Source organism: Pseudophryne corroboree, unplaced genomic scaffold (genome assembly GCF_028390025.1).
Source record: "Pseudophryne corroboree isolate aPseCor3 unplaced genomic scaffold, aPseCor3.hap2 scaffold_302, whole genome shotgun sequence".
Classification (NCBI taxonomy): domain Eukaryota; kingdom Metazoa; phylum Chordata; class Amphibia; order Anura; family Myobatrachidae; genus Pseudophryne; species Pseudophryne corroboree.
In genome coordinates this window covers 314,972-340,800 of record NW_026969693.1, presented here as the reverse complement: position 1 = coordinate 340,800, position 25,829 = coordinate 314,972, and the positions used below count along the sequence as shown (strand labels likewise).

At 44.8% G+C, this 25,829-nt stretch overlaps 4 non-coding genes and 1 pseudogene across 4 annotated transcripts; all 5 read right to left on the bottom strand.

Moving 5' to 3' along the window:
• Positions 1-143: 143 nt before the first annotated feature.
• LOC135016808 (U1 spliceosomal RNA) lies at positions 144-307 on the bottom strand. Its single transcript, XR_010214802.1, has one exon. It is a non-coding gene; the product is annotated as a U1 spliceosomal RNA (small nuclear RNA).
• A 674-nt stretch (positions 308-981) lies between these two features.
• Positions 982-1,144, bottom strand: LOC135016735 (U1 spliceosomal RNA). The gene has a single exon (XR_010214737.1). It is a non-coding gene; the product is annotated as a U1 spliceosomal RNA (small nuclear RNA).
• Positions 1,145-1,296: 152 nt separating this feature from the next.
• Positions 1,297-1,460, bottom strand: LOC135016628 (U1 spliceosomal RNA). The gene has a single exon (XR_010214643.1). It is a non-coding gene; the product is annotated as a U1 spliceosomal RNA (small nuclear RNA).
• A 692-nt stretch (positions 1,461-2,152) lies between these two features.
• Positions 2,153-2,294, bottom strand: LOC135016659 (U1 spliceosomal RNA; annotated as a pseudogene).
• Positions 2,295-2,446: 152 nt separating this feature from the next.
• Positions 2,447-2,610, bottom strand: LOC135016667 (U1 spliceosomal RNA). The gene has a single exon (XR_010214679.1). It is a non-coding gene; the product is annotated as a U1 spliceosomal RNA (small nuclear RNA).
• Positions 2,611-25,829: the final 23,219 nt, after the last annotated feature.

Here is a 25,829-nt window from a genome sequence, read left to right as displayed (position 1 = left end):
TAGAGCTGGGGAGGGTCGCTGCTCGGGCACCCCCCTGTCAAGTGAAAGAGATCCAACTGAGGCAGCACAAGGGAACTCTCGAAAGAAGAACAAGGCTAGAGGAAGATCTGAGACAAATAAATCTGACTTTTACCAGAGCTGACCAGAGGAAAGCACAAACACAGTCCCCCACTACCACAAATAATGCAGTCGAGTTTCCCACATTTGGGGAAATCACAGGGGTCAGCATACCCAGAATACAATGAATGAACCTCACCCTGGGAGAACAATCTTCATGACCATGGTATCTCCTATGCAAAATAAGTATGATTTGGGATAGGGCTGGGGAGGGCCGCTGCTCAGGCACATCTCTGTCAAGTAAAGGAGATTCAACTGAGGCAGCACAAGGGAACTCTCATCTGGGGACAACAACTGCAGGGAGAACACATATTTTCAGATGAACATGGGAGGGCAGAAGGCTGCCTAATACTGAAGCACCCCCAAACAACAAACCAAATGCAACAACTAGTGCAAGCATTCCTGGGGGAAGGCCTGCAGCAGATGGATTTGCATATGGTGATGTCATCCAAGCAGTGGGTCAAAGTTGGCTTCAACCCTCGTCTGCATATGAAAAGAGAAAAGGGGCGTGCAGGGCATGGCGGCCTTTTGCGGCACTTGGATGACCCCTAGTTCACATTAAACACCTCCACCCTCCTTCGGTGTGGGGCTCATGTTGGCTATGCCCCAGCCCCTGAAGCATTCAAGCTGATTTCTTGCAGCAGCTGGGCACTGTAACAGCTCCAGAGCTGCTCTGTACGGCAAGTAAAAGGGTGTGGGCCCTGCAGCACTACCTGTAGTTTGCATTGTGCATTGGAAGGCACAAAGTAAGCAGACAGGAGGAGAAGTCAGGATAGTGCACAAGGGTATAAAAGGGAGGGGCTCATGAAAAAAGAAGTGGAAACAGACAGCAAACTAGGCTGGAGAGAGACCTGAGACAAAGAGATCTGAATTATACGAGAGCTGACCAGGGGAAACACAAATTATGCAGTCAAGCTTCCCACATTTGGGAAAATCGCAGGGGCACCACACCCAGAGTGCAATGGGTGAGCCTTGCCCTGGGAGAAGCACCTTCATGATCAAAGTATCTCACCTGGCAGGTAAGTAGGAGTTGGGCTAGAGCTGGGGAGGGTCGCTGCTCTGGCACCCCCCTGTCAAGTGAAAGAGATCCAACTGAGGCAGCACAAGGGAACTCTCGAAAGAAGAACAAGGCTAGAGGAAGATCTGAGACAAATAAATCTGACTTTTACCAGAGCTGTCCAGAGGAAAGCACAAACACAGTCCCCCACTACCACAAATAATGCAGTCGTGTTTCCCACATTTGGGGAAATCACAGGGGTCAGCATACCCAGAATGCAATGAATGAACCTCACCCTGGGAGAACAATCTTCATGACCATGGTATCGCCTATGCAAAATAAGTATGATTTGGGATAGGGCTGGGGAGGGCCGCTGCTCAGGCACATCTCTGTCAAGTAAAGGAGATTCAACTGAGGCAGCACAAGGGAACTCTCATCTGGGGACAACAACTGCAGGGAGAACACATATTTCCAGATAAACATGGGAGGGCAGAAGGCTGCCTAATACTGAAGCACCCCCAAACAACAAACCAAATGCAACAACTAGTACAAGCATTCCTGGGGGAAGGCCAGCAGCAGATGGATTTGCTTATGGTGATGTCATCCAAGCAGTGGGTCAAAGTTGGCTTCAACCCTCGTCTGCATATGAAAAGAGAAAAGGGGCGTGCAGGGCATGGCGGCCTTTTGCGGCGCTTGGATGACCCCTAGTTCGCATTAAACACCTCCACCCTCCTTCGGTGTGGGGCTCATGTTGGCTATGCCCCAGCCCCTGAAGCATTCAAGCTGTTTTCTTGCAGCAGCTGGGCACTGTAACAGCTCCAGAGCTGCTCTGAACGGCAAGCAAAAGGGTGTGGGCCCTGCAGCACTACCTGTAGTTTGCATTGTGCATTGGAAGGCACAAAGTAAGCAGACGGGAGAAGTCAGGATAGTGCGCAAGGGCATAGAAGGGAGCGGCTCAAGAAAAGAGAAGTTGAAACAGACAGCAAACTAGGCTGGAGAGAGACCTGAGACAAAGAGATCTGAATTATATGAGAGCCGACCAGGGGAAACACAAATTATGCAGTCAAGTTTCCCACATTTGGGGAAATCGCAGGAGCAGCACACCCAGAGTGCAATGGGTGAGCCTTGCCCTGGGAGAAGCACCTACATGATCATAGTATCTCACCTGCCAGGTAAGTAGAAGTTGGGCTAGAGCTGGGGAGGGTCGCTGCTCGGGTACCCCCCTGTCAAGTGAAGGAGATCCAACTGAGGCAGCACAAGGGAACTCTCGAAAGAAGAACAAGGCTAGAGGAAGATCTGAGACAAATAAATCTGACTTTTACCAGAGCTGACCAGAGGAAAGCACAAACACAGTCCCCCACTACCACAAATAATGCAGTCGAGTTTCCCACATTTGGGGAAATCACAGGGGTCAGCATACCCAGAATGCAATGAATGAACCTCACCCTGGGAGAACAATCTTCATGACCATGGTATCTCCTATGCAAAATAAGTATGATTTGGGATAGGGCTGGGGAGGGCCGCTGCTCAGGCACATCTCTGTCAAGTAAAGGAGATTCAACTGAGGCAGCACAAGGGAACTCTCATCTGGGGACAACAACTGCAGGGAGAACACAAATTTTCAGATGAACATGGGAGGGCAGAAGGCTGCCTAATAATGAAGCACCCCCAGACAACAAACCAAATGCAACAACTAGTGCAAGCATTCCTGGGGGAAGGCCTGCAGCAGATGGATTTGCATACGGTGATGTCATCCAAGCAGTGGGTCAAAGTTGGCTTCAACCCTCGTCTGCATATGAAAAGAGAAAAGGGGCGTGCAGGGCATGGCGGCCTTTTGCGGCGCTTGGATGACCCCTAGTTCGCATTAAACACCTCCACCCTCCTTCGGTGTGGGGCTCATGTTGGCTATGCCCCAGCCCCTGAAGCATTCAAGCTGATTTCTTGCAGCAGCTGGGCACTGTAACAGCTCCAGAGCTGCTCTGTACGGCAAGTAAAAGGGTGTGGGCCCTGCAGCACTACCTGTAGTTTGCATTGTGCATTGGAAGGCACAAAGTAAGCAGGCAAGGTCCAGAGAACAGTTAGAGGTCGGAGTAGCACTATCTCAAGTAGTACTACGACAGCACGGATGGATTCTAAATATTCCAAAATCGCAGCTGATTCCGACGACACGTCTGCTGTTCCTAGGGATGATTCTGGACACAGTACAGAAAAAGGTGTTTCTCCCGGAGGAGAAAGCCAAGGAGTTATCCGACATAGTCAGGAACCTCCTAAGACCAGGCCAAGTGTCAGTACATCAATGCACAATGGTCCTGGGAAAGATGGTGGCTTCTTACGAAGCGATTCCATTCGGCAGATTCCACGCAAGAACTTTTCAGTGGGATCTGCTGGACAAATGGTCCGGATCGCATCTTCAAATGCATCAGCGGATAACCCTGTCTCCAAGGACAAGGGTGTCTCTCCTGTGGTGGTTACAGAGTGCTCATCTCCTAGAGGGCCGCAGATTCGGCATTCAGGATTGGGTCCTGGTGACCACGGATGCCAGCCTGAGAGGCTGGGGAGCAGTCACACAGGGAAGAAATTTCCAGGGCTTGTGGTCAAGCATGGAAACGTCACTTCACATAAATATCCTGGAACTAAGGGCCATTTACAATGCCCTAAGTCAGGCAAGACCTCTGCTTCAGGGTCAGCCGGTGTTGATCCAGTCGGACAACATCACGGCAGTCGCCCACGTAAACAGACAGGGCGGCACAAGAAGCAGGAGGGCAATGATGGAAGTGGCAAGGATTCTTCGCTGGGCGGAGAATCATGTGATAGCACTGTCAGCAGTGTTCATTCCGGGAGTGGACAACTGGGAAGCAGACTTCCTCAGCAGACACGATCTTCACCCGGGGGAGTGGGGACTTCACCCAGAAGTCTTCCACATGATTGTGAACCGTTGGGAAAAACCAAAGGGTGGACATGATGGCGTCCCGCCTCAACAAAAAACTGGACAGATATTGCGCCAGGTCAAGGGACCCTCAGGCAATAGCTGTGGACTCTCTGGTAACACCGTGGGTGTACCAGTCAGTGTATGTGTTCCCTCCTCTTCCTCTCATACCAAAAGTACTGAGAATCATAAGAAGGAGAGGAGTAAAGACTATACTCGTGGCTCCGGATTGGCCAAGAAGGACTTGGTACCCGGAAATTCAAGAGATGCTCACGGAAGACCCGTGGCCTCTACCTCTAAGAAAGGACCTGCTCCAGCAGGGACCATGTCTGTTCCAAGACTTACCGCGGCTGCGTTTGACGGCATGGCGGTTGAACGCCGGATCCTGAAGGAAAAAGGCATACCGGATGAAGTCATCCCTACCCTGATCAAAGCCAGGAAGGATGTAACCATACAACATTATCACCGTATTTGGCGTAAATATGTTGCGTGGTGCGAGGCCAGGAAGGCCCCTACAGAGGAATTTCAACTGGGTCGTTTCCCGCATTTCCTGCAAACAGGACTGTCTATGGGCTTCAAATTAGGGTCCATTAAGGTTCAAATTTCGGCCCTGTCAATATTCTTCCAAAAAGAACTGGCTTCTGTTCCTGAAGTTCAGACGTTTGTCAAGGGAGTACTGCATATACAGCCTCCTTTTGTGCCTCCAGTGGCACCTTGGGATCTCAATGTAGTTTTGGGATTCCTAAAATCACATTGGTTTGAACCACTCACCACTGTGGACTTAAAATATCTCACATGGAAAGTGGTAATGCTGTTAGCCCTGGCAGGCTAGCCAGGCGTGTCTCAGAATTGACCAAAACAAAAAACTGCAACAAACGAGTGCCTAATCATCAAAATAAAAAGTGAAAACCAATACGTGTTTCATAGAATTAAATAATCACAATTTTATGTTCCTGATAGTCTGCGCTTGCCGGAATACTATGTGTAGTATTGTGGTGATAGCATAGAAAAAGAACAAACGGCTGCGCTGAATATCAGGAACGAAACATGATGTACAGAGAGCCAACGTAAAAAATAACAATGTTTATTAATAAAACATATAAAAAGATTAATTGTCAAATAACCGGTGAAAAATATATACAAATATATATAAGAACAGTCACTAGACGTGAACTAGTGGTATATTGTAATGACTCAGCTTATTGGGGTGAAAAGTTCCGTGATTCACTTGTTAGATAGTTGATAAATACCAGGTGTGTTGGTAGGATCCTAATGAATAAAAAAGTCCCTCAGTTGAAATTGATATTCAATACCTTTCCAAAATGGGCTGGTAAGAGCCGAGCGTCCTCGGCTTCAATGTCCTGCAATGCCCATATACGCTGTGCAGCGGAAAGGAATGGATCGTCTCTCTCACAACCCGGTCGTGGCGGCGTGTGCGCTGAAGCCGCTGATGTCGGATGCTGTAGAAGGAGGGTGCAGCGGGGACCAAGGAACACCTGGAAGATTTCACCTGAGCTGAGTGTGGATAGGGGCGGGTCCTGACGCGTTTCGTCACGTTCACGTGACTTTCTCAAAGGTAGAATGTTCTTATATATATTTATATATATTTTTCACCGGTTATTTGACAATTAATCTTTTTATATGTTTTATTAATAAACATTGTTATTTTTTACGTTGGCTCTCTGTACATCGTGTCTCAGAATTGGCGGCTTTATCCTATAAAAGCCCTTACCTAATTTTTCATATGTGGTGCCTGCGGCTACTAGGGACTTGGAGGATTCCAAGTTGCTGGACGTAGTCAGGGCCCTGAAAATATATGTTTCCAGGACGGCTGGAGTCAGAAAATCTGATTCGCTGTTTATCCTGTATGCACCCAGCAAGCTGGGTGCTCCTGCTTCTAAGCAGACGATTGCTCGTTGGATTTGTAGTACAATTCAGCTTGCACATTCTGTGGCAGGCCTGCCACAGCCAAAATCTGTAAAAGCCCATTCCACACGGAAAGTGGGCTCATCTTGGGCGGCTGCCCGAGGGGTCTCGGCTTTACAACTTTGCCGAGCAGCTACTTGGTCAGGGGAAAACATGTTTGCTAAATTCTACAAATTTGATACCCTGGCTGAGGAGGACCTGGAGTTCTCTCATTCGGTGCTGCAGAGTCATCCGCACTCTCCCACCCGGTTGGGAGCTTTGGTATAATCCCCATGGTCCTTTCGGAGTCCCCAGCATCCACTAGGACGTTAGAGAAAATAAGAATTTACTTACCGATAATTCTATTTCTCATAGTCTGTAGTGGATGCTGGGCGCCCATCCCAAGTGCGGATTGTCTGCATTACTTGTACATAGTTATTGTTACAAAAATCGGGTTATTGTTGTTGTGAGCCATCTTTTCAGAGGCTCCTTCTGTTATCATGCTGTTAACTGGGTTCAGATCACAAGTTGTACGGTGTGATTGGTGTGGCTGGTATGAGTCTTACCCGGGATTCAAAATCCTTCCTTATTGTGTACGCTCGTCCGGGCACAGTATCCTAACTGAGGCTTGGAGGAGGGTCATAGGGGGAGGAGCCAGTGCACACCAGCTAGTCCTAAAGCTTTTACTTTGTGCCCAGTCTCCTGCGGAGCCGCTATTCCCCATGGTCCTTTCGGAGTCCCCAGCATCCACTACGGACTATGAGAAATAGAATTATCGGTAAGTAAATTCTTATTTTCTGGACTGTGTCCAGGATCATCCTTAGGAATAGAAGACGTGTCGTCGGAATCAGCTGCGATTTTGGAATATTAAGAATCCAACCGTGCTGCCGCAACACTACCTGAGATAGTGCTACCCCGACTACCAACTGTTCCCTGGATCTTGCCCTTATCCGGAGATCGTCCAAGTAAGGGATAATTAAAACTCCCTTCCTTCGAAGGAGTATCATCATTTCGGCCATTACTTTGGTAAAGACCCGGGGTGCCGTGGACAAACCAAACGGCAGCGTCTGAAACTGATAGTGACAGTTCTGTACCACAAACCTGAGGTACCCTTGGTGAGAAGGGTAATTTGGGACATGGAGATAAGCATCCTTGATGTCCAGAGACACCATATAATCCCCTTCTTCCCGGTTTGCCATCACCGCTCTGAGTGACTCCATCTTGAATTTGAACCTTTGTATGTAAGTGTTCAAGGATTTCAGATTTAAATTAGGTCTCACCGAGCCGTCCGGCTTCGGTACCACAAACAGCGTGGAATAATACCCCTTTCCCTGTTGTAGGAGGGGTACCTTGATTATCACCTGCTGGGAATACAGCTTGTGAATGGCTTCCCATACCGCCTCCCTGTCGGAGGGAGACGTCGGTAAAGCAGACTTTAGGAAAACGGCGAAGGGGAGACGTCTCAAATTCCAATTTGTACCCCTGAGATACCACCTGAAGGATCCAGGGGTCCACCTGTGAGTGAGCCCACTGCACGCTGAAATTTATGAGACGGGCCCCCACCGTTTCTGTTCCTGGGAACTGGCTGTTTGCTGCAGCCTTTTTCCTCTCCCTCTGCCACGGGGCAGAAATGAGGAGCCTTTTGCCCGCTTGCCCTTATGGGGCCCAAAGGACTGCGCCTGATAATACGGCGTCTTCTTATGTTGAGAGGCTACCTGGGGTAAAAATGTGGATTTCCCAGCCGTTGCCGTGGCCACCAGGTCTGTTAGACCTACCCCAAATAACTCCTCCCTTTTATAAGGCGATACTTCCATATGCCTTTTGGAATCAGCATCACCTGACCACTGTCTTGTCCATAACCCTCTTCTGGCAGAAATGGACAGCGCACTTACTCTTGATGCCAGTCGGCAAATATCCCTCTGTGCACAACGCATATATAGAAAGCATCTTTTAAATGCTCTATAGTCAGTAATATACTGTCCCTATCTAGGGTATCAATATTGTCAGTCAGGGAATCCGACCAAGCCACCCCAGCACTGCACATCCAGGCTGAGGCGATTGCTGGTCGCAGTATCACACCCGTGTGAGTGTATATACATTTTAGGATATTTTACTGCTTTCTGTCAGCAGGTTCCTTAAGGGCGGCCGTATCCGGGGACGGTAGTGCCACCTGTTTAGACAAGCGTGTGAGCGCTTTATTCACCCTAGGGGGTGTTTCCCAATGTGCCCTATCCTCTGGCGGGAAGGGGTATGATGCTAATAACTTTTTAGGAATTAACAGTTTTTATCGGGGGAAACCCACGCATCATCACACACTTCATTTAATTCCTCAGATGCAGGAAAAACTACAGGCAGTTTTTTCTCACCCAACATAATACCCTTTTTAGTGGTACTGGTATTATCAGAAATGTGTAAAAACATTTTCCATAGCCTCAATCATGTAACGTGTGGCCCTACTGGAAGTCACATTCGTCTCTTAATCGTCGACACTGGAATCAGTATCCGTGTCGGCGTCTGTATCTGCCATCTGCGGTAACGGGCGTTTTAGAGCCCCTGATGGCTTTTGAGACACCTGGACAGGCACAGGCTGAGTAGCCGGCTGTCTCATGTCATCAATCTTTTGTAAAGAGCTGACACTGTCACGTAATTCCTTCCATAAGCTCAGCCACTCAGGTGTCGACTCCCTACGGGGTGACAACTCCATTACAGGCAATTGCTCCGCCTCCACACCATTTTCCTCCTCATACATGTCGACACAATCGTACCGACACACAGCACACACACAGGGAATGCTCTGATAGAGGACAGGACCCCACTAGCCCTTTGGGGAGACAGAGGGAGAGTATGCCAGCACACACCAGAGCGCTATATATATATATATATATATACAGGGATAACCTTATATAAGTGTTTTTCCCCTTATAGCTGCTGTATTGTTATACTACGCCTAATTAGTGCCCCCCTCTCTTTTTTAACCCCTTTCTGTAGTGTAGTAACTGCAGGGGAGAGCCAGGGAGTTTCCCTCCAACGGCGCTGTGAGAGAAAATGGCGCCAGTGTGCTGAGGAGATAGGCTCCGCCCCCTTCTCGGCGGCCTTTTCTCACGTTTTTCTGTGGAATCTGCCAGGGGTTAAAATTCATCCATATAGCCCTGGGGGCTATATGTGATGTATTTTCGCCAGCCAAGGTGTTTCTATTGCTGCTCAGGGCGCCCCCCCCTAGCGCCCTGCACCCTCAGTGACCGAAGTGTGAAGTGTGCTGAGGAGCAATGGCGCACAGCTGCAGTGCTGTGCGCTACCTTGGTGAAGACAGGATGTCTTCTGCCGCCGATTTTCCGGACCTCTTCTTGCTTCTGGCTCTGTAAGGGGGCCGGCGGCGCGGCTCTGGGACCGAGCTCCGAGGCTGGGCCTGTGTTCGGTCCCTCTGGAGCTAATGGTGTCCAGTAGCCTAAGAAGCCCAATCCACTCTGCACGCAGGTGAGTTCGCTTCTTCTCCCCTTAGTCCCTCGATGCAGTGAGCCTGTTGCCAGCAGGTCTCACTGAAAATAAAAAACCTAAAACAAAACTTTCACTAAGAAGCTCAGGAGAGCCCCTAGTGTGCACCCTTCTCGGCCGGGCACAAAAATCTAACTGAGGCTTGGAGGATTGTCATAGGGGGAGGAGCCAGTGCACACCAGGTAGTCCTAAAGCTTTACTTTTGTGCCCAGTATCCTGCGGAGCCGCTAATCCCCATGGTCCTTACGGAGTTCCCAGCATCCACTAGGACGTCAGAGAAACACTGATAGAGTATATTATATTTATGAATTAATTGCTTCCAGATTCTGCAGCAGCATCATCAGCACCACCAGTGTTACTCACAGTCACTTCACACTGACTGCTGCACAACACATCACTTAATTTCCGGGCCGCCCGCCACCTGGTGAAGAGACATGGGAGATGAAGGACCAGCAGTGCCACGTTGAGCGGAAGTATTGTTAATTAGTTACCCACACACTCCTTGTGACACCTGCTCCCCGTCTGCCCTCCCACCCGCCGCCTGCCGTCCGGAACCCGCACTGACAAGTAAGTCTCAGCAGAATGTGTCTGCCAGCAGCTCCCAGTCCCTCCTAGAGGAACACTGCCAGTGGTGTGGCGGCCGCGGCACACTAGGACTGAGAGACCGCAGCAGGAGGAAAGCACAGGTGGGCGGGAGGAGAGCATGGGCGGACATCACCACGTCACATTGCAAGGTGACGCCAGTCCCCCCAGTGAGGCCGCCGACGAATGCACTCAGCATAGTATTAGCAGCAGGCAGAGGGGGGTCGGGTGCAGCGGTGGTGGGAGGTACGGAAATGAGCTGCAGGCTAGGCTCCACCGATCACACACTCAGCGATCACTGTGCTACTCAAGCGTGGCGTGCAGCGGTGCTGGACATTAGGGAGTGCCTGTGCGCACCAGGCACCCCCTGTACGCACGCCTATGCGCTACCAACCCCCATATGCCACACTACATCACTATGCTACAGCCCTCCCATATGCTGCACTTCATAATTACACTATACCCCCCATACAACATACTACATCACCACACTACACTACTCACAATAAAATTAAAACATCCCAGTTCCTCATTCTTAATGAGCTCACGTGAGTTCTCTCCCCAACGGAGCTCCAGACCAAGTAACAATGAAGACACCAGCAGCGTGTAGGGGGCAGGCCTGGTCCACTTGTCAGGAGAGAGCAGTCACAGGAGGGTAAGAAGGGGGCGGGGCCTAGTCCTACAGACGGGAGAGAGCACAGACAGGAGAGAGCAAGGTACAGGGGTAGAAGGGGACGGAGCCTATTCTTACAGGCTTTCAAAATTCGACTTTAAAATTCGACATTTGACAAATTCGACTTTTCTGCAATGGTACAAATGCGGCAATTCGACAAAAGTATATTCAATTGAAGTTTGTAAATTCGACAACAGTGCTTTTAAACAGTAAATTCGTCATTTTCAATCCGCCACACTTTGCTGGCGGAATCTAATAAAAAAATTTTAAAAACATGTTTTTTTTTATGCAGTTTTTTTTTTTTGGTAATAGCATATCTATTTATATTAGAAGGGATTAGGTACTTGGTTTGTCTTTTTTGGAGGCACAAGTATTATTTATATATTTTTTAAAATATTATTTATTTTTTAAATGGAATGTGAAAAACCCGAAAAAAAAATTGCGTGGGTCCCCCCTCCAAAGCATAACCAGCCTCGGGCTCTTCGAGCCGGTCCTGGTTCTAAAAATCCGGGGGAAAAACGGACAGGGGATCCCCCGTATTTTTAAAACCAGCACCGGGCTCTGCGCCTGGTGCTGGTGCAAAAAATACGGGGGACAAAAAGAGTAGGGGTCCCCCGTATTTTTTACACCAGCATCGGGCTCCACTAGCTGGACAGATAATGCCACAGCCGGGGGTCACTTTTATACAGTGCCCTGCGGCCGTGGCATTAAATATCCAACTAGTCACCCCTGGCCGGGGTACCCTGGGGGAGTGGGGACCCCTTCAATCAAGGGGTCCCCCCCCCCAGCCACCTAAGGGCCAGGGGTGAAGCCCGAGGCTGTCCCCCCCATCCAAGGGCTGCGGATGGGAGGCTGATAGCCTTGAGAAAATTTAAAGAATATTGTTTTTTCTAGTAGTACTACAAGTCCCAGCAAGCCTCCCCCGCAAGCTGGTACTTGGAGAACCACAAGTACCAGCATGCAGGAGAAAAACGGGCCCGCTGGTACCTGTAGTTCTACTGGGGGAAAAATACCCAAATAAAAACAGGACACAGACACCGTGAAAGTATAACTTTATTTCCCACCTGCCGACACACACATACTTACCTATGTTGACATGAAGCAGTCGGTCCTCTTCTCCAAGTAGAATCCACGGGTACCTGAAAATAAAAGATAATTATACTCACCTGATCCAGGTTCCAGATTAAATCCACGTACTTGGCAAAACAACAAACCGAACACCCGGACCAGACGGACTGAAAGGGGTCCCATGTTTACACATGGGATCCCTTTCCACGAATGCAGACATCCGAATCTCGCGAGAATCCGACAGCGGTATGATGACGTTCGTGCGCGCTCGGGCTAGCCGAGCAAGGCGGGAAGGTTCGAACCTGCCTCGGACCCGTGTAAAATGGGTGAAGTTCGGGGGGTTCGGATTCCGACGAACCGAACCCACTCATCACTAGTATGTACGTGAGTGTCAGGTGCCGTGCGCGTACATACGTGTCAGTGCCGTGCGTGTACGTACGTGTGTGTCAAGTGTCGTGCGTGTACGTGTGTGTGTGTGTGTGTGTCAGGTGGCGCATACCTACATGTGTGTATGTCAGGTGCTGTGCATGTGTGTACGTACAGGCGTGTGTCAGGTGCCGCGCGTGTACGTACGTGTGTGTGTGTGTGTGTGTGTGTGTGCCAGGAGCCGCGCGTGTACATGCGTGTGGGTGTCAGGAGCCGTGCGTATACGTACATACGTGTAGGTGTCAGGTGCCGTGCGTATACGTATATACGTGTGTGTGTCAGGAGCCGAGCGTGTTCGTACATGTGTGTGTGTGTGTGTGTGTGTGTGTGTCAGGAGCCACGCGTGTGTGTGTGTCAGGAGCCACGCGTGTTCGTACATGTGTGTCAGGTGCCGCACGTGTAAGTGTGTGTGTGTTTTAAATTCCGCGTGTGTACGTACGTATGTGTGTGCCTGGAGCCGCGCGTGTACATACATGTGTGTGTGTGTCAGGTGCTGTACGTGTATGTGTGTGTCTCAGGTGCTGCACGTGTATATGTGTGTATCTCAGGTGCTGCATTTGTATGTGTCAGCTGCCACGTGGGTGTCAGGTGTTGAGCGTGTATGTGTTTGTGTCGCATCTGTATGTGTGTGACTGTCAGGTGCTGCACGTGTATGTGTGTGTCAGGTGCTGCATGTATATATGTGTGTGTTAGGTGCTGTTCATGTATGTGGGAGTGGCAGGTGCTACATGTGTATATATGTGTGAGTGGCAGGTGCTGCGTGTGTATACGAGTGTGTGTGAGGTGCTGCGAGTGTATGTGTGTGTTAGGTGCTCTGAGTGTATATGATTGTGTGTCAGGTGCTGTGCGTGTGTGCGTTAAATGCCACATGTATGTATGTGTGTCAGGTGCTGCGTGTGTGTGTGGGTGTGTCAGGTGCTGCATGTCTGTGTGTGTGGGTGTGTCAGGTGCTGCATGTGTGTGTGTGTGTGTGTGTGTGTGTCTGTCAGGTGCTGCATGTGTGTGTCAGGTGCTGCATGTCTGCGTGTGTGTGTCAGGCGCTGCATGTCTGTGTCAGGTGCTGCGTGTGTGTGTGTCAGGTGCTGTGTGTGTGTGTCAGGTGCTGCGTATGTGTGTGTGTGTCAGGTGCTGCGTGTCTGTGTCAGGTGCTGCGTGTCTGCGTGTGTGTGTCAGGTGCTGCGTGTCTGCGTGTGTGTGTCAGGTGCTGCATGTCTGCGTGTGTGTGTCAGGTGCTGCGTGTGTGTGTGTGTGTCAGGTGCTGCGTGTCTGCGTGTGTGTGTCAGGTGCTGCGTGTCTGCGTGTGTGTGTCAGGCGCTGCATGTCTGTGTGTCAGGTGCTGCGTGTGTGTGTGTGTGTCAGGTGCTGTGTGTGTGTCAGGTGCTGCGTGCCGTGTGCGTGTGTCAGGTGCGTGAGTGTGCGTGTGTCAGGTGCGTGAGTGTGTGTGTGTCAGGTGCGTGAGTGTGTGTGTGTGTGTCAGGTGCGTGAGTGTGTGTGTCAGGTGCGTGAGTGTGTGTGTGTCAGGCGCTGCGTGTCTGTGTGTGTCAGGCGCTGCGTGTCTGTGTGTGTCAGGCGCTGCGTGTGAGTGTGTGCGTGTGTGTCAGGTCCGTGTGAGTGTCAGGTGCTGCGTCTGTGTGTGTGTGTCAGGTGCTGCATGTGTGCGTGTGTGTCAGGCGCTGCGTGTGCGTGTGTCAGGCGCTGCAGGGAGGGCGGGGGGGGACGGACACACAGCAGGGAGGGCGGGGGGAGAACGGACACACAGCAGAGAGGAGGAGGGGGGGTGGACGGACACAGCGGGAGGAGGGGGGGTGGCCGGACACAGCGGGAGGAGGGGGGGTGGCCGGACACAGCGGGAGGAGGGGGGGGTGGCCGGACACAGCGGGAGGGGGGGGGTGGCCGGACACAGCGGGAGGGGGGGGTGGACGGACACAGCGGGAGGGGGGGGTGGCCGGACACAGCGGGAGGGGGGGGGTGGCCGGACACAGCGGAAGGAGGGGAGGGTGGCCGGACACAGCGGGAGGAGGGGAGGGTGGCCGGACACAGCGGGAGGGGGGGGGTGGCCAGACACAGCGGGAGTGGGGGGGGGTGGCCGGTCACAGCGGGAGGGGGGGGTGGCCGGACACAGCGGGAGGTAGGGGGTGGACGGACACAGCGAGAGGGGGGGGTGGCCGGACACAGCGGGAGGGGGGGTGGCCGGACACAGCGGGAGGAGGGGAGGGTGGCCGGACACAGCGGGAGGAGGGGAGGGTGGCCGGACACACAGCAGGGAGGGCGCGGGGGGGAACACACTGCAGGGAGGAGGGGGGGGACACACAGCAGGGAGGGCAAGGGGGGGGCGACGGACACACAGCAGGGGGGGGAGACGGACACACAGCAGGGAGGGCGAGAGGGGGAAGGGGGGGTGACTGGTGACCATAGAGACCTTGATAAATACCGCATACTGCAGGGAGGGAGGGCCGGACACAGCGGGAGGAGGAGGAGGGAGGAGTGGCCGGACACAGCTGCCCGAGACGCCTCCTACTGCCAGCCGCACCACAGACGCGGGGAGGAGACGCAGGCAGCCACCAGGGAAGGTCCGGCGGGCGGCCGGGCACACAGCGGGCAAGCGGGCGGGCGAGCGGGCGAGCGGGCGGGCGGGAGGGGAGGGTGGCCGGGCGGGCGAGAGGGGAGGGTGGCCGGACACGCGGGGGAGAAGTGGAAGCTGGGTACACAGCGGTGGGCTGCCTGACAGAACTCACCCAGTGCTACGCAGCTCCGGCGATCTCCTCCCGCTTCATGGACCTCAATGAACTCACACGCCGGGAACCGCTGGCTGTCCTCCTGCAGCTCCACGTGACTCCTTCCCGCTCTGTCTCCTCGTGCCCAACTGCCAGAGCTACTCTCTGTACACCCCCTGCTGGCGGTCACTGCGCAGGCGCAATAAATTGAAATGCCCTATCTCTATAATGGGGCATATTTCTCTTAATTAAAAAAACCCTATAACTTTCTGAAAAACCACAACCCCAAAAGGCACTACACTGGGGCATACTCTATCTAGTAAAACAAACCCCAAGTCTTAATTCGTCCTCTATCCTGAGTTATGCCTTCCCAAAAAAATCTTCATTCACTCTATAGGAAAACGTTGTCAAAAAGCCACAGAGGGAGTGGCAGAAAAAAACTGACAGTTGGAACTTTAGCTTACTCCCAATTCCTCATTTTTTATTATTTTGCCCTGAAATTTGGCCTGCAGCAGCGGGTGACGATTCTACGCGTCCATGCCAAATTTCAGCTGAGTACGTCCTATCAGTTTTGAGGTGTAGCCCCTCAAACACCATGCCCCCATCTCAGAAGTTCCCTATGGGAGAATTCCGTTTGTTCGATTCAGCCTTAATATAAGGGCACGACCGTGCCCTTATAATTGACAGTATTGTTTTCTTTCAAAAATCCACTTAATTTTCTTTACCCGATTATTAAAATGGTAATTGACAAAAAACAAACTACATTGTCACCAGAAGAGCAATACAAAATGTACAAGTGATATATTAAAATCATCTTTCCAGCTTGAATTTCAATGATGCATTGGGGCAACGATTTTGTGAGAAACATCTTCACCCTTAAATAAAGATTTTCTTAATTCCTTACCTGTGTGCTAATTAGATATCACCTTGTTTTCACATTAAACAGACTTCCACATGAGAAAACAGCAAAGATGCAGTGGCGTTAATGTTTCCTGGTGTCAACCTGTATTATTTCCGTAGACATTGAAATGAGGATGCATCTTGCTGCCTTTCCAATGAAGCAAGTTTAATTTAGTAATAGGTGAAAAACCATCCCTACAAAGATGTTAATCAGATACTTGGCTTTGTGGACACTTTTCAGAGAACAAATTTGTTAGCATAAAAATAAAGCCAGAAAATGAAGAGCTGTTTAATCACTCAATTGGATTTTTCTGCCAGCATATTTCTTTTTCTCTGCAACCCACTGCTAAATTGTGCTTCCTAGCTGTTTTTATAAAATCACTGAATCAAATCTAACTCTGATTACATCAGAGAAGGCCAGGTACCCTACACCATAACAGGGGTTTTCGAAATTTTGACTTGTCTACTTAAAGATCAAAAAAATCTGATAACAAGGTCAATTACGTCCCTGGGTGGGATTGAACCACCAACCTTTTGGTTAATAGCCGTACACACTAAGTGATTGCGCCACAGCGACACTTTGCAAAAGTACATACTGACAAAGGCTAATAAGCATTCATCTAGAACGTTTCCTATAAAAACTTTAAATAGTCAATAATCTGGAGAGTTTTTGTAAGATGTTTCTTCCATCAACCAATGAAGAAACACATTGGTACTTTCCCATGATGAGTGAGTGCTTCAGGATCTCTTGCACTTACATGTGCAGCAGAGTACTGTAATGGAAGCATGCTGGGTCCATAACCCAGAGGTAGGCAGATTGAAACTATCCTCTGCTATATGCATATTTTTTTTGTTAATTAAAGTAATCCAAAACTGGGATTGATATTTTTGCTCTTTTATTTTTACTTAAAGTACAATAACTTTTACCATTTTAATTTGTTTTAATAGTATATTGACAGTATTGTTTTCTTTCAAAAATCCAATTAATTTTCTTTACCCGATTATTAAAATGATAATTGACAAAAACAAACTACATTGTCACCAGAAGAGCAATACAAAATGTACAAGTGATATATTAAAATCATCTTTCCAGCTTAAATTTCAATGATGCATTGGGGCAACGATTTTGTGAGAAACATCTTCACCCTTAAATAAAGATTTTCTTAATTCCTTACCTGTGTGCTAATTAGATATCACCTTGTTTTCACATTAAACAGACTTCCACATGAGAAAACAGCAAAGATGCAGTGGCGTTAATGTTTCCTGGTGTCAACCTGTATTATTTCCGTAGATATTGAAATGAGGATGCATCTTGCTGCCTTTCCAATGAAGCAAGTTTAATTTAGTAATAGGTGAAAAACCATCCCTACAAAGATGTTAATCAGATACTTGGCTTTGTGGACACTTTTCAGAGAACAAATTTGTTATCATAAAAATAAAGCCAGAAAATGAAGAGCTGTTTAATCACTCAATTGGATTTTTCTGCCAGCATTTTTCTTTTTCTCTGCAACCCACTGCTAAATTGTGCTTCCTAGCTGTTTTTTTTATAAAATCACTTAATCAAATCTAACTCTGATTACATCAGAGAAGGCCAGGTACCCTACACCATAAGAGGGGGTTTGCAATTTTGACTTGTCTACTTAAATATCACCAAAATCTGATCACAAGGTCAATTACGTCCCTGGGTGGGATTGAACCACCAACCTTTTGATTAATAGCTGAACACACTAACCGATTGCGCCACAGAGACACTTTGCAAAAAGTATATACTGACAAAGACTAATAAGCATTCATCTAGAACGTTTCCTAGAAAAACTTTAAAAAGTCAATAATCTGGAGAGTGTTTGTAAGATGTTTCTTCCAGCAACCAATGAAGAAACACATTGGTACTTTCGCATGATGAGTGAGTGCTTCAGGATCTCTTGCACTTACATGTGCAGCAGAGTACTGCAATGGAAGCATGCTGGGTTCATAACCCAGAGGTAGGCAGATTGAAACTATCCTTTGCTATATGCATTTTTTTTTTGTTCATTAAAGTAATCCAAAACTGGGATTGATATTTTAGCTTTTATTTTTACTTAAAGTACAATAACTTTTACCATTTTAATTTGTTTTAATAGTATATTGACAGTATTGTTTTCTTTCAAAAATCCACTTAATTTTCTTTACCCTATTATTAAAATGGTAATTGACAAAAACAAACTACATTGTCACCAGAAGAGCAATACAAAATGTACAAGTGATATATTAAAATCATCTTTCCAGCTTGAATTTCAATGATGCATTGGGGCAACGATTTTGTGAGAAACATCTTCACCCTTAAATAAAGATTTTCTTAATTCCTTACCTGTGTGCTAATTAGATATCACCTTGTTTTCACATTAAACAGACTTCCACATGAGAAAGCAGCAAGGATGCAGTGGCGTTAATGTTTCCTGGTGTCAACCTGTATTATTTCAGTAGATATTGAAATGAGGATGCATCTTGCTGCCTTTCCAATGAAGCAAGTTTAATTTAGTAATAGGTGAAAAACCATCCCTACAAAGATGTTAATCAGATACTTGGCTTTGTGGACACTTTTCAGAGAACAAATTTGTTAGCATAAAAATAAAGCCAGAAAATGAAGAGCTGTTTAATCAGTCAATTGGATTTTTTTGCCAGCATATTTCTTTTTCTCTGCAACCCACTGCTAAATTGTGCTTCCTAGCTGTTTTTATAAAATCACTGAATCAAATCTAACTCTGATTACATCAGAGAAGGCCAGGTACCCTACACCATAACAGGGGTTTTCGAAATTTTGACTTGTCTACTTAAATATCACCAAAATCTGATAACAAGGTCAATTAAGTCCCTGGGTGGGATTGAACCACCAACCTTTTGGTTAATAGCCTTACACACTAACTGATTGCGCCACAGCGACACTTTGCAAAAGTACATACTGACAAAGGCTAATAAGCATTCATCTAGAACGATTCCTAGAAACATTTTAAAAAGTCAATAATGTGGAGAGTTTTTGTATGATGTTTCTTCCATCAACCAATGAAGAAACACATTGGTACTTTCCCATGATGAGTGAGTGCTTCAGGATCTCTTGCACTTACATGTGCAGCAGAGTACTGTAATGGAAGCATGCTGGGTCCATAACCCAGAGGTAGGCAGATTGAAACTATCCTCTGCTATATGCATATTTTTTTTGTTAATTAAAGTAATCCAAAACTGGGATTGATATTTTTGCTCTTTTATTTTTACTTAAAGTACAATAACTTTTACCATTTTAATTTGTTTTAATAGTATATTGACAGTATTGTTTTCTTTCAAAAATCCAATTAATTTTCTTTACCCGATTATTAAAATGATAATTGACAAAAACAAACTACATTGTCACCAGAAGAGCAATACAAAATGTACAAGTGATATATTAAAATCATCTTTCCAGCTTAAATTTCAATGATGCATTGGGGCAACGATTTTGTGAGAAACATCTTCACCCTTAAATAAAGATTTTCTTAATTCCTTACCTGTGTGCTAATTAGATATCACCTTGTTTTCACATTAAACAGACTTCCACATGAGAAAACAGCAAAGATGCAGTGGCGTTAATGTTTCCTGGTGTCAACCTGTATTATTTCCGTAGATATTGAAATGAGGATGCATCTTGCTGCCTTTCCAATGAAGCAAGTTTAATTTAGTAATAGGTGAAAAACCATCCCTACAAAGATGTTAATCAGATACTTGGCTTTGTGGACACTTTTCAGAGAACAAATTTGTTATCATAAAAATAAAGCCAGAAAATGAAGAGCTGTTTAATCACTCAATTGGATTTTTCTGCCAGCATTTTTCTTTTTCTCTGCAACCCACTGCTAAATTGTGCTTCCTAGCTGTTTTTTTTATAAAATCACTTAATCAAATCTAACTCTGATTACATCAGAGAAGGCCAGGTACCCTACACCATAAGAGGGGGTTTGCAATTTTGACTTGTCTACTTAAATATCACCAAAATCTGATCACAAGGTCAATTACGTCCCTGGGTGGGATTGAACCACCAACCTTTTGATTAATAGCTGAACACACTAACCGATTGCGCCACAGAGACACTTTGCAAAAAGTATATACTGACAAAGACTAATAAGCATTCATCTAGAACGTTTCCTAGAAAAACTTTAAAAAGTCAATAATCTGGAGAGTGTTTGTAAGATGTTTCTTCCAGCAACCAATGAAGAAACACATTGGTACTTTCGCATGATGAGTGAGTGCTTCAGGATCTCTTGCACTTACATGTGCAGCAGAGTACTGCAATGGAAGCATGCTGGGTTCATAACCCAGAGGTAGGCAGATTGAAACTATCCTTTGCTATATGCATTTTTTTTTTGTTCATTAAAGTAATCCAAAACTGGGATTGATATTTTAGCTTTTATTTTTACTTAAAGTACAATAACTTTTACCATTTTAATTTGTTTTAATAGTATATTGACAGTATTGTTTTCTTTCAAAAATCCACTTAATTTTCTTTACCCTATTATTAAAATGGTAATTGACAAAAACAAACTACATTGTCACCAGAAGAGCAATACAAAATGTACAAGTGATATATTAAAATCATCTTTCCAGCTTGAATTTCAATGATGCATTGGGGCAACGATTTTGTGAGAAACATCTTCACCCTTAAATAAAGATTTTCTTAATTCCTTACCTGTGTGCTAATTAGATATCACCTTGTTTTCACATTAAACAGACTTCCACATGAGAAAGCAGCAAGGATGCAGTGGCGTTAATGTTTCCTGGTGTCAACCTGTATTATTTCAGTAGATATTGAAATGAGGATGCATCTTGCTGCCTTTCCAATGAAGCAAGTTTAATTTAGTAATAGGTGAAAAACCATCCCTACAAAGATGTTAATCAGATACTTGGCTTTGTGGACACTTTTCAGAGAACAAATTTGTTAGCATAAAAATAAAGCCAGAAAATGAAGAGCTGTTTAATCAGTCAATTGGATTTTTTTGCCAGCATATTTCTTTTTCTCTGCAACCCACTGCTAAATTGTGCTTCCTAGCTGTTTTTATAAAATCACTGAATCAAATCTAACTCTGATTACATCAGAGAAGGCCAGGTACCCTACACCATAACAGGGGTTTTCGAAATTTTGACTTGTCTACTTAAATATCACCAAAATCTGATAACAAGGTCAATTAAGTCCCTGGGTGGGATTGAACCACCAACCTTTTGGTTAATAGCCTTACACACTAACTGATTGCGCCACAGCGACACTTTGCAAAAGTACATACTGACAAAGGCTAATAAGCATTCATCTAGAACGATTCCTAGAAACATTTTAAAAAGTCAATAATGTGGAGAGTTTTTGTATGATGTTTCTTCCATCAACCAATGAAGAAACACATTGGTACTTTCCCATGATGAGTGAGTGCTTCAGGATCTCTTGCACTTACATGTGCAGCAGAGTACTGTAATGGAAGCATGCTGGGTCCATAACCCAGAGGTAGGCAGATTGAAACTATCCTCTGCTATATGCATTTTTTTTTGTTAATTAAAGTAATCCAAAACTGGGATTGATATTTTTGCTCTTTTATTTTTACTTAAAGTACAATAACTTTTACCATTTTAATTTGTTTTAATAGTATATTGACAGTATTGTTTTCTTTCAAAAATCCAATTAATTTTCTTTACCCGATTATTAAAATGGTAATTGACAAAAGCAAACTACATTGTCACTAGAAGAGCAATACAAAATGTACAAGTGATATATTAAAATCATCTTTCCAGCTTGAATTTCAATGATGCATTGGGGCAACGATTTTGTGAGAAACATCTTCACCCTTAAATAAAGATTTTCTTAATTCCTTACCTGTGTGCTAATTAGATATCACCTTGTTTTCACATTAAACAGACTTCCACATGAGAAAGCAGCAAGGATGCAGTGGCGTTAATGTTTCCTGGTGTCAACCTGTATTATTTCAGTAGATATTGAAATGAGGATGCATCTTGCTGCCTTTCCAATGAAGCAAGTTTAATTTAGTAATAGGTGAAAAACCATCCCTACAAAGATGTTAATCAGATACTTGGCTTTGTGGACACTTTTCAGAGAACAAATTAGTTAGCATAAAAATAAAGCCAGAAAATGAAGAGCTGTTTAATCACTCAATTGGATTTTTCTGCCAGCATATTTCTTTTTCTCTGCAACCCACTGCTAAATTGTGCTTCCTAGCTGTTTTTATAAAATTACTGAATCAAATCTAACTCTGATTACATCAGAGAAGGCCAGGTACCCTACACCATAACAGGGGGTTTGAAATTTTGACTTGTCTACTTAAAGATCACCAAAATCTGATAACAAGGTCAATTAAGTCCCTGGGTGGGATTGAACCACCAACCTTTTGGTTAATAGCCTTACACACTAACTGATTGCGCCACAGCGACACTTTGCAAAAGTACATACTGACAAAGGCTAATAAGCATTCATCTAGAACGATTCCTAGAAACATTTTAAAAAGTCAATAATGTGGAGAGTTTTTGTAAGATGTTTCTTCCATCAACCAATGAAGAAACACATTGGTACTTTCCCATGATGAGTGAGTGCTTCAGGATCTCTTGCACTTACATGTGCAGCAGAGTACTGTAATGGAAGCATGCTGGGTCCATAACCCAGAGGTAGGCAGATTGAAACTATCCTCTGCTATATGCAATTTTTTTTGTTAATTAAAGTAATCCAAAACTGGGATTGATATTTTTGCTCTTTTATTTTTACTTAAAGTACAATAACTTTTACCATTTTAATTTGTTTTAATAGTATATTGACAGTATTGTTTTCTTTCAAAAATCCAATTAATTTTCTTTACCCGATTATTAAAATGGTAATTGACAAAAACAAACTACATTGTCACCAGAAGAGCAATACAAAATGTACAAGTGATATATTAAAATCATCTTTCCAGCTTGAATTTCAATGATGCATTGGGGCAACGATTTTGTGAGAAACATCTTCACCCTTAAATAAAGATTTTCTTAATTCCTTACCTGTGTGCTAATTAGATATCACCTTGTTTTCACATTAAACAGACTTCCACATGAGAAAACAGCAAAGATGCAGTGGCGTTAATGTTTCCTGGTGTCAACCTGTATTATTTCCGTAGATATTGAAATGAGGATGCATCTTGCTGCCTTTCCAATGAAGCAAGTTTAATTTAGTAATAGGTGAAAAACCATCCCTACAAAGATGTTAATCAGATACTTGGCTTTGTGGACACTTTTCAGAGAACAAATTTGTTATCATAAAAATAAAGCCAGAAAATGAAGAGCTGTTTAATCACTCAATTGGATTTTTCTGCCAGCATTTTTCTTTTTCTCTGCAACCCACTGCTAAATTGTGCTTCCTAGCTGATTTTTTATAAAATCACTTAAACAAATCTAACTCTGATTACATCAGAGAAGGCCAGGTACCCTACACCATAAGAGGGGGTTTGCAATTTTGACTTGTCTACTTAAATATCACCAAAATCTGATCACAAGGTCAATTACATCCCTGGGTGGGATTGAACCACCAACCTTTTGATTAATAGCTGAACACACTAACCGATTGCGCCACAGAGACACTTTGCAAAAAGTACATACTGACAAAGACTAATAAGCATTCATCTAGAACGTTTCCTAGAAAAACTTTAAAAAGTCAATAATCTGGAGAGTTTTTGTAAGATGTTTCTTCCAGCAACCAATGAAGAAACACATTGGTACTTTCGCATGATGAGTGAGTGCTTCAGGATCTCTTGCACTTACATGTGCAGCAGAGTACTGCAATGGAAGCATGCTGGGCCTATAACCCAGAGGTAGGCAGATTGAAACTATCCTTTGCTATATGCATTTTTTTTGTTCATTAAAGTAATCCAAAACTGGGATTGATATTTTAGCTTTTATTTTTACTTAAAGTACAATAACTTTTACCATTTTAATTTGTTTTAATAGTATATTGACAGTATTGTTTTCTTTCAAAAATCAACTTAATTTTCTTTACCCTATTATTAAAATGGTAATTGACAAAAACAAACTACATTGTCACCAGAAGAGCAATACAAAATGTACAAGTGATATATTAAAATCATCTTTCCAGCTTGAATTTCAATGATGCATTGGGGCAACGATTTTGTGAGAAACATCTTCACCCTTAAATAAAGATTTTCTTAATTCTTTACCTGTGTGCTAATTAGATATCACCTTGTTTTCACATTAAACAGACTTCCACATGAGAAAGCAGCAAGGATGCAGTAGCGTTTATGTTTCCTGGTGTCAACCTGTATTATTTCCGTAGATATTGAAATGAGGATGCATCTTGCTGCCTTTCCAATGAAGCAAGTTTAATTTAGTAATAGGTGAAAAACCATCCCTACAAATATGTTAATCAGATACCTGGCTTTGTGGACTCTTTTCAGAGAACAAATTAGTTAGCATAAAAATAAAGCCAGAAAATGAAGAGCTGTTTAATCACTCAATTGGATTTTTCTGCCAGCATATTTCTTTTTCTCTGCAACCCACTGCTAAATTGTGCTTCCTAGCTGTTTTTATAAAATCACTGAATCAAATCTAACTCTGATTACATCAGAGAAGGCCAGGTACCCTACACCATAACAGGGGGTTTGAAATTTTGACTTGTCTACTTAAAGATCACCAAAATCTGATAACAAGGTCAATTAAGTCCCTGGGTGGGATTGAACCACCAACCTTTTGGTTAATAGCCTTACACACTAACTGATTGCGCCACAGCGACACTTTGCAAAAGTATATACTGACAAAGGCTAATAAGCATTCATCTAGAACGATTCCTAGAAACATTTTAAAAAGTCAATAATGTGGAGAGTTTTTGTAAGATGTTTCTTCCATCAACCAATGAAGAAACACATTGGTACTTTCCCATGATGAGTGAGTGCTTTAGGATCTCTTGCACTTACATGTGCAGCAGAGTACTGTAATGGAAGCATGCTGGGTCCATAACCCAGAGGTAGGCAGATTGAAACTATCCTCTGCTATATGCATTTTTTTTGTTAATTAAAGTAATCCAAAACTGGGATTGATATTTTTGCTCTTTTATTTTTACTTAAAGTACAATAACTTTTACCATTTTAATTTGTTTTAATAGTATATTGACAGTATTGTTTTCTTTCAAAAATCCAATTAATTTTCTTTACCCGATTATTAAAATGGTAATTGACAAAAACAAACTACATTGTCACCAGAAGAGCAATACAAAATGTACAAGTGATATATTAAAATCATCTTTCCAGCTTGAATTTCAATGATGCATTGGGGCAACGATTTTGTGAGAAACATCTTCACCCTTAAATAAAGATTTTCTTAATTCCTTACCTGTGTGCTAATTAGATATCACCATGTTTTCACATTAAACAGACTTCCACATGAGAAAACAGCAAAGATGCAGTGGCGTTAATGTTTCCTGGTGTCAACCTGTATTATTTCCGTAGATATTGAAATGAGGATGCATCTTGCTGCCTTTCCAATGAAGCAAGTTTAATTTAGTAATAGGTGAAAAACCATCCCTACAAAGATGTTAATCAGATACTTGGCTTTGTGGACACTTTTCAGAGTACAAATTTGTTATCATAAAAATAAAGCCAGAAAATGAAGAGCTGTTTAATCACTCAATTGGATTTTTCTGCCAGCATTTTTCTTTTTCTCTGCAACCCACTGCTAAATTGTGCTTCCTAGCTGATTTTTTATAAAATCACTTAATCAAATCTAACTCTGATTACATCAGAGAAGGCCAGGTACCCTACACCATAAGAGGGGGTTTGCAATTTTGACTTGTCTACTTAAATATCACCAAAATCTGATCACAAGGTCAATTACGTCCCTGGGTGGGATTGAACCACCAACGTTTTGATTAATAGCTGAACACACTAACCGATTGCGCCACAGAGACACTTTGCAAAAAGTCCATACTGACAAAGACTAATAAGCATTCATTAGAACGTTTCCTAGAAAAACTTTAAAAAGTCAATAATCTGGAGA